Here is a 14,542-nt window from a genome sequence, read left to right as displayed (position 1 = left end):
TTGGTTTATGACATAGTTTTCTATTTAATCCCCTTGACAACCTAGCCAGTGGGGCTTTATCCCCATTTTATGGATGATGAGATTCATGAACGGCCAAAGAAGTGAGTCAGCAGGTACGTGAAATAGTTGGGGAATGAAGGTACCTAATGAATATGGATGGTCAATCAGTAAACCAGGTATTATAATTCCCACTTTACAGAGAATGCATCCATAGGCCAAAGTAGTCCAGAACGTGCTGGATTTCTCTTGTGGGGAACCCTATCCCTACCATCATCTATAATTTCGGGCATTATAAGCCAGCTCACTTTGGCTTCTGTGCTCAGCCGTGGTCACCTAAGGGTCAATGTTGCTGTGTTCCTCTGGGTCCCAGAATCTTTCTCCTGGGAGACCCTATTTCACACTGGTTGGAAGGGGGTCGTATTTTAGAGAGAAGGCTTATCAAACTGTGAGCAGTTACATATGCTGTTCATAACTCTTTTAATCCCGGGGTTTACTAACCTTTATTTCTTGTAATTCCAGGAGATAGTGGGGTTTTTTTCAGTGTTATTGACATAAAATTGACAAAACTGTAACATGTTTAAAGTATAATGTCATGATTTGACATGTGTACATTGTGAAAGGGTTCCCCCACTGAGGTAATTAACACATCTGTTAATCGTACATTCTTACCTTTTTTTTTTTAGTGAGAACATTTAAGTTCTACTGTCTCAGCTGATTTCAATTATACAATACAGTGTTATCAACTAGAGTCATCATGTCATATATTAGACTCTCAGACTTTATTCATGTCATAACAGAAAGTTGTACTCTTTTACCAACCTCTTCCTATTTCTCCCACCTCCCAGCTCCTGGCAACCACTTCTCTATTCTCTATTTCTATGAGTTCGACTTTTTATTTTTTTAGATTCCACATATAAGTGATACATACCATTTAGTATTTATCTTTTTTGGTCTGGCTGATTTTACATAGCATAATGCCTTCCAGGTTCATCCATGTTGTTGCAGGTGTCAGGATTTCCCTCTTTTTAAAGGCTGGATAATATTCCATTGTTCGTGTATTATACATACCACTTTTTCTTTTATGTACATCCATTGATGGACACTTAGGTCATTCTCCTACCTTGGTTATTGTCAATAATGCTGCAGTCAGCATGGGATTACAAATATGTCTTTGAGATAATGACTTCGTTTCCTTTGGATGTATACCCAGAAGTGGGATTGCTGGACCATATGTTCTATTTTTAATTTTTTGAGGAACCTCCATACTGTTTTCCATGGTGGTTGTAGCAATTTACACTCCCATCAACTTCTCTTTTTGATAATAGCTATCCTAACAGGTATGAGGGGATAGCTAACCTAACAGGTGTTAGGTGTTAGGAGGATATGCCTAGCAGGTGTGTGAGTTTCAGGCAATAGCATTTAAATAGACTACAACAGGAATGGCGTTTCCTTGAGTTTTACAGGGCAGGAGCCCTCCTCAACACGCTTGGCCAGGAAGACTACAGATCCTTGACCACTTTTAAGAGTATAAAAGCGAAGGGTAAGTTCTTTTTGTCTAGCAACTGGTACTGGGACTGTGGGAGGCTAGGCATCTAAATTTGTTGATATGACATAAGCTAAAGGATTGCTTGCTAAAAATATTACCTTCTCATGCCTGAATTTAGGGATTCTTTTATAAAAGAAGGTTTCTCAGGTTCTTTTCAATCCTGCCTTCTGTGAATTCTTTGCTTTTTATTTTGGACGTGATTTGATCCTGTAATAGCTGGAAAGAGGTCAGGCTGCTTTGGAGGACTCTGGCCATCAGTAGTCGCAAAGTTTTACCCATCATCCAGTCTTCCATTCCCAAAGGCAGTTAAATCTACACAATGCTCATTTGAAATCACATAATTTTGATCTTTTACTTATTTTTTTGAGGTATAGTTTGCATAGAACATTGTATTAGTTTCAGGTGTACAATATAATGATTCGTTACTTGTATATATTTTGAAATGATCACAACAAGAAGGCTAGTTAATGTTGGTCATCATATATAGTTACAAAGAATGTTTTTTCTTGTGATGAGGACTTTTAAGATCTACTCTCTTAGCAACCATCAAATATGCAGTGCGGTCTTATTAATTATAGTCAGCATGCTGTTCATTACATCCCTATGACTTATTTATTTTGTAACTAGAAGTTTATACCTTTTGACCTCCTTCAACCATTTCACTCCCCGTTCCCCCCCCCACCCCAGTTTTAACCTCTTAAATAAAATGAAGATGTGGCCGAGATTTGGGCTTGGGATGGCGTTTTGAAACTGCCCTTGGCACCACAGCTTTGTCATGGAATTGGAATGGCAAGTAGCACTCTTGATATTAACAATTACAAAGTTGGAAGTGACATAACTTGATGTACAATAAAAAGGATTCCAGTTTGTAGCAGGCAAAGTTTGGCTTATCAGGATGCCTCTTCCTTGTCAGACAAATAGTTCTTCCCATCTTTCCCTTTCTCTATTCTTCAAGGAGAGATGGGAGAGACAGCCTTTGGTTTCTGGAGTTTTGGGGCAGGTTCCATTTTGTGTCTTCCCTTTGAGCTTCAGTCTTTTAGCTTCAGATTTTGTTCCTTGTTAAAATATGCTTCCTCCGTGGAGGCAGTCACAAAACTGTCCAAGCTGTTTTCAGTTTAGAGCAGTGGTTCTCCGTCAACTCCTTTCTCCAAGGCAGTTCTCAACCTTGGTTGCACGTTAGAATCACCTGTGGAGCTTTGGAAACTTCTGGCACCTCCGTCCCACCACCAGGAATTCAGATTCAGTTTGTTGGGATGCAGCTGACACTGGGATGTTTAAAGGCTCACCAGGTGACTGATGTACAGTCGAGCTAAGAATCAGTGGCTTAGAGGAAGGAGCCAGTGGAAGTTTAGATGGGGCTGGAGGAGAAGCCTAGGGTGTTTGGGTAGCTTGGGAGTAGAGACGATAGGTAGGAAAGAAAAGCAAGGAAAGAGCAGAAAAGAGAAAGGCACAGACAAGAAAGCTGAAAGAAGGAAAGACAGGCTTCTCAGATCTCACTTTTGCTAGATTGGCCCAGGCAGAAAGCTTCCCCGCAATTCTAACCTGCTCAGTTAAACGATTTCCAGCTGTTCTAAAGCTGCCTGATGCCAGGAGATGAAGGCATCAGAAATTGAAAGAGAGCTACAGGTTAAGATTGCATGTTGGCTGATTTGGCCTTACACATGGACAAGTAAGTCAAGAGCTAGGAGCAATCAAAATTACTAATTACAGATGTGATTGTGTTTAGCGTAAAACTGAATTTTTATTTTTTTATTTTTGTTGTTTTTTTGGATCATAATCAACATCTAGTTTATTGTGTATGAATTATTTAATGCGATAATCACAAAAACTAAATTATTATTACCCTTCATATAACTCAATGCATTCATATATATATTTTTTAACATCTTTATTGGAGTATAATTGCTTTACAATGGTGTGGTAGTTTCTGCTTTATAACAAAGTGCATCATCTGTACATACACATATATCCCCATATCTCCTCCCTCTTGCGTCTCCTTCCCACCCTCCCTATCCCACCCCTCTAGGTGGTCACAAAGCACCGAGCTGATCTCCCTGTGCTATGCAGCTGCTTCCCACTAGCTATCTATTTTACATCTGGTAGTGTATATATGTCCATGCCACTCTCTCACTTCGTCCCAGCTTACCCTTCCCCCTCCCCGTGTCCTCAAGTCCATTCTCTACTACGTCTGTGTCTTTATTCCCGTCCCACCCCTAGGTTCTTCAGAACCAATTTTTTTTGGTTTTTTTTTTAGATTCCATATATATGTGTTAGCATATGGTATTTGTTTTTCTCTTTCTGACTTACTTAACTCTGTATGACAGACTCTAGGTCCATCTACCTCACTATAAATAACACAATTTCGTTTCTTTTTATGGCTGAGTAATATTCCATTGTACATATGTGCCACATCTTCTTTATCCATTCATCTGTCGATGGACATTTAGGTTGCTTCCATGTCCTGGCTATTGTAAATAGAGCTGCAGTGAACACTGCAGTACATGACACTTTTTGAATTACGGTTTTCTCAGGTATATGCCCAGTAGTGGGATTGCTGGGTCATATGGTAATTCTATTTTCAGTTTTTTTTTTTTTTAAATCTTATTTATTTATTTATATTTATTTTTGGCTGTGTTGGGTCTTCGTTTCTGTGCGAGGGCTTTCTCTAGTCGTGGCAAGCGGGACCCACTCTTCATCGCGGTGCGCGGGCCTCTATCGTGGCCTCTCTTGTTGTGGAGCACAAGCTCCAGACGCGCAGGCTCAGTAGTTGTGGCTCACGGGCCCAGTTGCTTCGCGGCATGTGGGATCCTCCCAGACCAGGGCTCGAACCCGCGTCCCCTGCATTGGCAGGTGGACTCTCAACCACTGCGCCACCGGGGAAGCCCTATTTTCAGTTTTTTAAGGAACCTCCATACTGTTCTCCATAGTGGCTGTATCAGTTTACATTCCCACCAACAGTGCAAGAGGATTCCCTTTTCTCCACACCCTCTCCAGCATTTATTGTTTGTAGATTTTTGATGATGGCCATTCTGACTGGTGTGAGGTGATACCTCATTGTAGTTTTGATTTGCATTTCTCTAATGATTAGTGATGTTGAGCATCCTTTCATGTGTTTGTTGGCAATCTGTATATGTTCTTTGGAGAAATGTCTATTTAGGTCTTCTGCCCATTTTTGGATTGGGTTGTTTGTTTTTTTGATATTGAGCTGCATGAGCTGCTTGTAAATTTTGGAGATTAATCCTTTGTCAGTTGCTTCGTTTGCAAATATTTTCTCCCGTTCTGAGGGTTGTCTTTTCGTCTTGTTTATGGTTTCCTTTGCTGTGTAAAAGCTTTTAAGTTTCATTAGGTCCCATTTGTTTATTTTTGTTTTTATTTCCATTTCTCTAAGAGCTGGGTCAAAAAGGATCTTTCTGTGATTTATGTCAGAGTTAAAACTTAATTTTTAAAATAGAGAGTTACATGAAATAGCTAAAGCCCCTCTCCCTAATCCTGCCTTCAGAGATAAAGCTCTTATCTGATTGTTCTTTATTCTTCTAGATTTTTTGTGCATTTTGATATTTGCGCGTATGTATTTGTAAATATACACATATATGCATACATGTATAGCCGTGTGTGTGTGTATATATATGTGTGTGTGTGTGTGTGTGTGTGTGTGTGTCTGTTTTGTAGTTTTTAGAAATAGGTTAGATTATGCTGGGGTAACAGACAACCCCAAACCCAGCTGAACACACAAAAGTTTATTTCTCACTCCCGTATTTTGTGCATATTGAGGGGATCTGCTCATTATAGTCACTTCAAGATCCCAGTTGCTGGAGGTTTGATCTCAACACTTACTTTCAAGATAAACTTGGGAGGGGGAAGAGAAGTCTGAGCCACATGCTGGTATGTAAATGCTCTGTTCTGGAAGTGATGCATGTCACTTATGCTCACAACTCCCTGGTCATAACTAGACATGTGACCCCACCCAACTTAAGGGGGCCAGGAAATTCAGCTTTCCATGTGCTTGGAAGAGAGGAGTATGGGCATAAGTGAACAACACAGTGACTACAGGTGGGTATAAATACTCCATATCTATGTGAGCATACATAATTTTAGAATGAAAAAGATCTAAAGAAATAAATGTGTATATATCACTAACAGTAAAAATAAATGTGTATATATCACTAACAGTAAAAATACTGTTCTATAACTTGGCGCTTTTCATGCAGCAGTATACCTTGACATGTTTCGATGTCCGTATATGAAACTCTTGCTTATTCTAAAGTTTGCGCAGTAGTGTGTTTATTGTATTCGTTGATTCATCTCTCCAGTGTTACCATACACCAGGCCCTCTGCTGGGTGCTGGAGTGAATACCATGGACACGGCAGCCCTTGCCCTCATGGCGCACTCTCTGCGGCCTCTGTGTAGCGTATCTACTGTGGGTATGTACCGCTATCTGTTGTCCTATTGATGTCCTTATTGTTCGGGCATTTAGACGATACAAATAATGCCGTAGGCAATACCACTGTGCATATATCTTTGGGCACTTGCGCAAGTTTTTCTCTCTCGCCAACAGTGGGGAATAAATTGTGAATCCTAGTGGTTCTCTACATGCCCAGAAAGATTCTATTTATTGTAATGGAGGTGCCAGTGGGACTCTGTACAGTGGGGCTTTCCAAGTGGAATTTCCAGGTGCTTGTTGCTGGGCTGTTCCTCAGTTTACTTCAGCATTTAATTGCTACCGAAGCAGTTCACCTAAGGTACTTGGTCCCTTCATTCTCTTCAGCCTTTACTTCAGATGGTGGGGGAAACATGGCAGATTTTCAGGACCCTCCCTGTTTGGGCTGCAGTGGCTCTTACTGACTGTGAGAGGGAGGGGCTCTGAGAGGAGCGTTATGCATCCCTGCTGGACCCCTGCATCCCGGCTCCCCTGCAGAGAGCTCTAGGAGTTTGTTTGCCCGCTGCTGCTCCTCTGCGTGGCTTCCTTCCTCGAGTCCTCTTTCATTTCGCTCCCAAACGTGCTTCTGGATGACACTTATCCAAATGTTTTAACATCTTTATTGGAGTATAATTGCCTTACAATGTTGTGTTAGTTGCTGCTGTACAATGAAATGAATCAGCTATATGTATACATATATCCCCTCCCTCTTGGACCTCCCTTCCCCACCATCTAGGTCATCACAGAGCACCGAGCTGAGCTCCCTGTGCTATACAGCAGGTTCCCACTAGCTGTCTATTTTACCCATGGTAGACGCTTATCCAAATTTTTGATTTAAGACAGACTGTTTCCTCATTTTAGTCCTGTGAGTATATTTTTTCCCTCATATTAAATTATCCATTTCATATGATTTAGGGGGTCTGGAGAGCTGTAGTTTTTTTTTGTTTCTGCACTGTCTTTCCCAGATTCCTCTCGTGTATTTAGTGTCCTCCATCGTAGGGCATTAGGTGCGGGTGACACTTTTTTTTATTTTGTTCCCGCAGAATGTTATATTAAGGTTGGTGTATTATAACATATTGAGACATTTCAGATCGCTAAGCTTGCCAGCCTAATGATTCTCTTGTCTTTACTGCTAGGGCAGTGCCGCTGTAAGCACACCGAGAGCCAGGGCAGATGCTTACAGAAAGGATTTACTTGAATCTTTCAGCCCATGGGTCCTATTGTGTTTGCTTTAGGGCTGGAAACATAGAGAAAGTTTTTCCCAGCTTTCCTCTGCTATGCCTTTAGAGTTTCCAAATAAAACCCAGACTTTGCTGTACATGAAAGTCTGTTCTTACGACCGGCTGCCCGAAAGCAACCAACTTTTCAAGTGTCTTTTTAAAACATTTAGAACTTTGTAGTTACTAAAAGCAAGATGTAAATATCAGTGTCTCTGGGAGGAAAAGGACATCCTTGGAGAGCTGTCCCTTGAGGAATATTTCAAGCTGCCAATGAAGTTATTTCTGGAGCTGAATTTCTGACAGGTGACAGCCCGAGACGTGATTCATAGAATTGGAAAGTGCACTGCCTTCTTGCTTTCCCCTCAACTTCTGGGGAGCTGGCCCATTGCAGACTCTGAGGAAAATATTCAAGTGTGCATCTCACATGCCTGCCAAACCAGAGGCTGTTGAGAGAACCTCCACAACATCTGTACGGGCAGCTGCTGCCTGTTCTGCTACTAACGTGCCACCCACAGCAGAAGGTCCGAAGGGCAACAGAGTGTGGGAAGGGCATCAACTAGGCGGTAGGCACACCACTCTCTACCTGCACTGCGGTCTCCAATCCAGGGGACATCACATACTTGGTTTACTTGATTGAGTGGCTGTGCTGTAAATTGAGAAGAAAGTACAGCACGATGAGAGTCAGCTCATGCACCAGGCTGGATCCAAAGAAACAAGGTTCTTTCCAGCTTTCCCCCCCTAACCAGGTGAGTGCCCTCAACTGCACTCTTCTTAAATAATAAGGATGCTTGAAGAGAGAGCTGAGCCTCTTTTCCCCCAGGAATTCTTCCTTGACTCTCCTAAAAACACGTATCTGTCCTCTCTTGAAACTTTCCAAGTCTGTGCCACACTCTGACACTTGTTTACATGCTGTATTTTATTGTTCCCCTCGTGTTCTGTGCATCACCCATGACTCCTCAAGGACAGGTGTGCTCAGAAGGAGAGAAAATGCATTACACATTGTACTAGAGAATTGCTGGGCTTTGCTGAAGGATCATCTGGTCAACCTTTCCCCCAATTATGAATATTGAGTTTATCTGAGATGGCCAAGGCTGGTTAGAAGTTAATCTCCACCTTTTCTTCCACACTAATCTTTCACTCCTTCTGACAGCCCCTTCTACTCCAATCAAGCCCAGATATTTATTCTTCTCTGCCATTTCTTTCTTTGGGTCTTAAATCCAGTTGTTCCTCTAGTTTCCTATTCCCCTTCCCCAGTATCTTTTTAAAATTGTATCCTTCCTTCAAGGTTCCTTCTCGGTTCCACTCCCCCTAAGAGGCCTGCATTGCTGATTTTGTCCCTGATTATTAACAGTGATGATTGTTAGTGCTCCATGACGATTGGTCTTGGTCAGGTTTTACATGTGTCTTTTCTCTCCTGGTCTAAGAGGTCAAGACTGTATTTACTACTTCTATATTATTTTAGAGCCCAGGGTCATGCAGTAACTAATTATTGCTGGTACCATCTTGCTAATAGTACCAGACTTTGAGATTCATTTAGAAAAGGGCCCTGTTTGACAAACAGAATATTCTCTAGAAGTCTTATAGTGAAAATACAATAATATATTGAGTTATGGATATCAAGTTGAATATGAGGATAACATATGGAGCTTCATGTGGAAATGTATTAAATAAGAAGAAATTTGGGTAAAATTGGGTAAAATAGCTCAATCTAGTCTCATTTTGAAAAACCTCAAATTCAGTTTTAAAAAATGATTAGACAGCCTTCCACTTATATCAATGCATAGTCCATCCAGATGTTAAGAAACCTACCTGCCTAAAACTTCTACTGCTGGATGTTCATTAGATTTCTCAGGATTTTAAACTATTCAGAAGATTGTTCTTAAGAAATGAAAAAAACAGAAGTTTATTGTATACAACTTTAATTCCTAATTGAAACAAATAAGAACATTTGACATTTTCCTTTAAAAATTTGAACAGCTTCTCATTTTGTGGGAATGGACATAGAAATAAGATTATTCTTCATTTTAGACACAGTAGAGATATATGTGTAGCCATAATGGAGGAAAAGAGGGATGTATTCATTCAACAGAGATTTACTGAGCACCTGCTAAGTGACAGGTAGTGTTCTAGAAAACCAAGGTAAGAATTCATACTTTCCTAGAGCTTCCATATTGAAGAAGATAGCCAGGAAGTAAGCATGATAAATATCTACTTTGTTTGATGGTGATCAGTACCGAGGAGAACAACACAGCAGGCAAGGAGGGAAAGAGTTATGGGGATGATGAAATGGATAGGGCAGCCAGAGAGGGCTCAATGAGAAGATGACTTTGAGTCCAGACCCATGGAGATAAGGGAGAGAGCCATGAAAGTATCTGGGGAAAGGGTTCTGTTGACTGAAGGAACAGTATTTGCTGAGGCAGAAGAGTGACCGGTGTTGAAGGCACAGCCAAGAGGCCAGTGTAGTTGGAGTTGAATGAGTGGGGTATTGGGTAGCAGGGGGTGGTGGTAGAGATTCCTAGGCCCTCATAGCCATTGTTAGGACATTGCCTTTACTCTGAGGGAGCTAGGGAGCCATGGCAGGCTGATTGAGGAGTGCAGTCTTATAACTTATTTCACCTACCGTGATGAGAACAGACTGAAGTGGGGCAAGGCAGAGGGCTGGGGAAACCAATCAAGAGACCACAGGATGGAGTTAGTGGACCCTCTGAACTGGAGGGTCTTAGTGTCTGAGTTCTGAGGCCAGGGAGTGGATAAGATGCAAGTGAATGTAGCAGAAGGACTGAGCACACACCAGATGTCAAGGAAGGGCTTCTTCATAGTTATATCATTTAAATCTTGCAACAGTCCAGAGAAAGAGAGTGAGGGATAGATCTAGGGGATGAGAGAGGGAGGGAGCTGGGGGTAGGGGAGAGGGAGAGAAAGAGAGGGAGAGAGATGTCCCCCGTTTTACAGATAGGTTCTGAGAGATGGAGTTGCCCAAGTTCACACGGTGACTGCCGTGTTGAGTGGGAGTGAGGAGCAGGAGAGAGGAACTGCGGAGGTGACACCCGGGACACCTGAGGGCGCAGTGCACCTTGCTTTGAAGGGTTGCATGCATGCAGGGTGATGTCTGAATTCCTTCCTCTCCAGGAAGCAGGGCTCAGGTATATCCCCTGCATGATTGCCTTCCTTCAATCCTCCTCTGCTACCCTGCCCTAGGATGAGGTCTGGGGGCAGCCAGTCTCCAGAGCCCCCCTGCCTTGTCCTTGCAGGGGCAATTCCGTGGCGGAGCCTGGGAGAGGAAGGCCCTTCACACCTACTGCAGCTTCTGTTTGCCATTTGCTGCCTGCCTGTGAAGGCCCAGGCACGTGTTTTGGGGAGTTATAAAGGAATATGAACACTTGGCCTCTGCCCTCAGGAACTTTTTAGTTTGGGGGAGGGGGGAAGATGGAACACCAAAAATAACCCAGCAGAGAAATAGGAAGCTGGCGTTCTCCTGGGTCCTACAGAAAGGACGGCCTGGGGCCAAGGCTTCCGTTCCACTCCCTTGCTCAGGACCGCAGTCTCTGGGGGCAGGAGTAGGGGAACAGAGTGAGGCAGGGGAGGAAGGGGGGTGCACCGCCACCCTGGGAAGCCCTTGGCATCACGTGTGACTAGTAGCTGCTTCTGAGAAACAGCACAGAGGCCTGTTCCTCAGGGCAGTCTGCTTAGGGACAGAGGGGAAACAAATGTATTTTGCTGGCTCTGTCTTCCTTTGCTCAAAGATCTTCCCATGAGGTCTTATTCCCCTGCCCTTCCAGAGTATGCATGGTTGGGTGTCAAGAGTGGGTGCCGTGGCATCTCTCACCTCAGAGTCAACAGAGAAGTCTCAGAAGAGGAGGTGAGACGTAGGCAAAGAGGTTATCGGGCGCCGTCTGGCTGTGCCGTGTGGAGTTGATCACAGTCTGGGCAGCTGGTCATTAGGGTGGTGGCAGGGGCTGGAACAAGTGGCCCAAGCCCTGAGACAGGTGAAGCCCAGATCATCTGAAGTGGCAGAGAAGAGGTGTCTGATGCCCCCAGGGCACAGCTGGAGGGAGGCTGGATTGGCCCAGAGTCCGCGTTTGAGCCTGGTGTTTAGGGAGTGCCCTGGGAAGAGGGAACAGAGGCGCGGGCTCAATCCTGGAAGGCTGCCTGGAGAGGCTGACTTTGGGGTCAGTTCAAGGGTACCAGGACTGGACTGTATTTGGTTGCTCAGACGGTGCTCTGCACAAAGACACCAGCCAAAGGACGAGTGGAGGTTGGAATCCAGCTCATACTCTGCTCACCACGTTGCTCCCCACGGGTTGGATTGCAGGTACAGAAAGGAAGGGGCATCTTTTAAATTTTACATAAGAGTGGCGCTGAGGCTGTGACTAGCTTTTCAAGGGCACTGTGCTTCTTGACTTTGCTCTATCCCTGTGGAGGCAGCCTGGTAACCAAGGCCAGTGAGCCCAGGGGCAAGCCTCTGATCCTTCTTACGGTCTTGCAGCAGCCTGAGGAGAGGTCAGAAGTACTCAGATTCCTCAGGCACTCTATAGATTTGTCACTTTTCCTCCCAGACCCATCACTGATGACTCCACACAGGATCAGGGACAGCAGCTGTGGCAGGAGAGCTGAGTCAACATGTATCTGCCAGGCATCTCCTGTGTGCCCACCACTGCACAAGGCTCTTTGGGGGATAAAGAGAAGTATAGGAAACTTCACCAATGCAGTAATTGGAGTGCACCTTCAATCATGTAAAAGATGGAGTTGTGTTGTTACAAGGTCAGTGAAAACCAGTACTTACAGATGATAACAGTTTTCGTCCAGCCTCTTATGAGAATGGGAACTGGGTGGAAGACGGGAGCTACCTACATGAAATGCACGTTCCGGGTATCAAGGGGATTTCCTCTGTGGTATAGGGTCACTTTGTTCCCCATCTAGGGGACTAATGAGGTGTGGAAGCACATGGGAATTAAGTCTGGGTGTGAATACCTCAGATGTTGTACGTGAGTTGCACAGGTAATTAGCCCCATAATATATGGACAGAGAGCTGTCACCGTGGCTGATGTAGCCTAAGTGTCTTCAAGAAGCGTCAGAATCTGAGCGGGGCCTTGGAAGATGGGCAGTATATCAGTAAAGGTTTTTTTTGTAGCAAACAACAGAAACCAACGTGGTTATCCTAAGCCCCCCCCCCCCAAAAAGGAATTTATTGGAAGGTTTGGAAGGATATCTGGAGTATCTCAGAGAAGCACAGATGGATAGAACAACTAAGAGTGAGAAATTTCAGGAACCAAAGCAACAAGTGTTTGTGGACATGTTCTCCAGAGGATTTCCGTTAACGTGGCTCAGCTGCCACTGTACAGTCACTGCACAGGCGTGCCAAGTTCTAATTCTCAGAAGATAAAAATCTGATTGGCTCGAACACTCCTCTGGGTTCTGTTCTCATTGAGTCCTCCCTGTTTTTTTTTGTTTTTTTTTTTTAAGGGGTCTGGACACAGCAAGGATGTGTATGTAAAGGATTAATAAAAATTTTTAGTTTTTAGGAATTTTATTTTTAGGAATTTTTAGCTTTAGAGCTGGAAGAGACTGAGATCAACTTTTTCATCTTATGGTTGGAGTTTCAGAGAAGGTTAAGTGACTTGTCTGGGGTTACAGAGCATGTGCATGTCAGGGTTAGGTTTAGGATCTCAAACTTTCCTATACTCCGTGCTGCTCAGGCCCTCTCCTTTGGGTAGTTTAAGATTTTAAAACTCCTGATTACTCCTATGGGCTCTTTCAACCCAGTTGCTACCAGATAGCTAATTCTTGCTGAGAGCCAGGGGTTAGGGGCTGGCTACATTGCCCTGCACGTGAGAAGTTGTGACCAGGTAGGGTGAGGAATCAGGGGCAGAGCTTAGGCCGGAGGTGTTGCCCTCCATCTCCTGGAAGGCTTTTAGATCCGGGCTTGATTTGCCTTCATCATTAGAGCCTACTTTCACACTTTACAGTGGGGGGATCATCACCTGGTAACCCTCTGATCAATGTTTGCATCACTAAACTTGGGCGACCTAGCTAGATGTTAGGGATACCTCATGTGGGATGCAGCAGGAAGAACATAGCACCACTATGAAGTGTTCTTGGTCGTGTATATGTATATATGACTCTTGCCTATATATATGTAAAAGTAGCTGGTATCCACTATTTAGCCATACGTGTGTCTGTATATATACATATGCATATATATGTATGTATCGAGCTAGAAGCTTGATTTGATTCAGATATATATATGTGTGTGTGTGTGTGTAAATATATGCACACACACATATTTATACGCACACACATACATGTACCATGTACCTGAATTTAATCAAGCTTCTAACTCAATTTACCGGTTTACAGAACAGGATTAAAGAAAACCACAAAGAAGCAAACAGAAAAATCCAGAATATGAGATGTTCTAAAGGACAATTGACCTGGTTTCTGCAGGAAGGAAAAACAGGTTGACCTGCTCTAGAATGAAACAGATGTAAAAGACAAAACAACCAAATGCCAAGTGTGGACCTTGTCTGCTCCTTATGTGAACAGATGAACTGTAAAGAGATTTTTTTTGAGAAAATTGCAAAATTGGATTATTTATAACACTCAAAAATTACTTCTTAACTTTGCTAGGTGTTATAAAAGCATAGTGGTTATGTTTGAAAATGTCCATAAATTTAAGTGTAGCATTGGGATGAAATGACATGATGTCTGGGATTTGCTTAAAAATACTTCAGCAACCAGTGTGGACCTATTCTCAGCCCAAGAGGGGGTGCGAGGGGCGGGACTGAGGTGTCCAGTTGGAGGGAGGAGGCCGCAGAGCCCAGCACACCTTCCCCTCCCAGAGTGGACTTGAGAACGCTCGCGGGAAATGTCCTTTCCCCTGAGTTGGTCAATTTGTCAGGAGCATCAAAGTAATCTCAGAATAGAGGAAAGCAAACCATTGCGCTGAAATGCCAGTGACAGGGTGTCAGGAGCCTTGTCTCTGGTTTACTTTCAAAACGTCGCTGCTGCAGACATGTTCATTATTTCTTCTCAAACCTGCTGGGAATGTGGCTGCGGGGCTCCCCTTGCCCACCAGCAGCATCTCTCCTCCGTGGACCGCGTTTTACTTTCTGCTTTCCTGCCTGAGGGCCCCATGGGGGACCACGGAAGGCTCCCACGGATTTCTCCATGGCCCTGGGGAGTGCAGGCTGCTCACCCCCCTCGGGGGTGGCCCGCCGCAGCCCGGGGACAGGACGGAATGTGTGGGCAGCACCGGCTGGCGTTTGAATGACAGATGTGTCCTTATCCACATTTCACGACACCCACGTGGGGCAGCAGCTGGTCCACTGGGGATCTGAGGCCCTGGGCCTGAGACCTGG

General features: G+C 43.9%; 1 protein-coding gene across 4 annotated transcripts in view; it reads left to right on the top strand.

Annotated features, from left to right (window-relative positions):
* The window catches only part of ADAMTS12 (ADAM metallopeptidase with thrombospondin type 1 motif 12), a 394,047-nt gene that overhangs the window by 97,482 nt on the left and 282,023 nt on the right, over positions 1-14,542 (top strand). The gene's annotated exons all lie outside the window — the stretch shown is intronic.

This window comes from Balaenoptera acutorostrata, chromosome 2 (assembly GCF_949987535.1).
Source record: "Balaenoptera acutorostrata chromosome 2, mBalAcu1.1, whole genome shotgun sequence".
Taxonomy (NCBI): domain Eukaryota; kingdom Metazoa; phylum Chordata; class Mammalia; order Artiodactyla; family Balaenopteridae; genus Balaenoptera; species Balaenoptera acutorostrata.
This window is presented reverse-complemented; position numbering and strand designations above follow the sequence as displayed.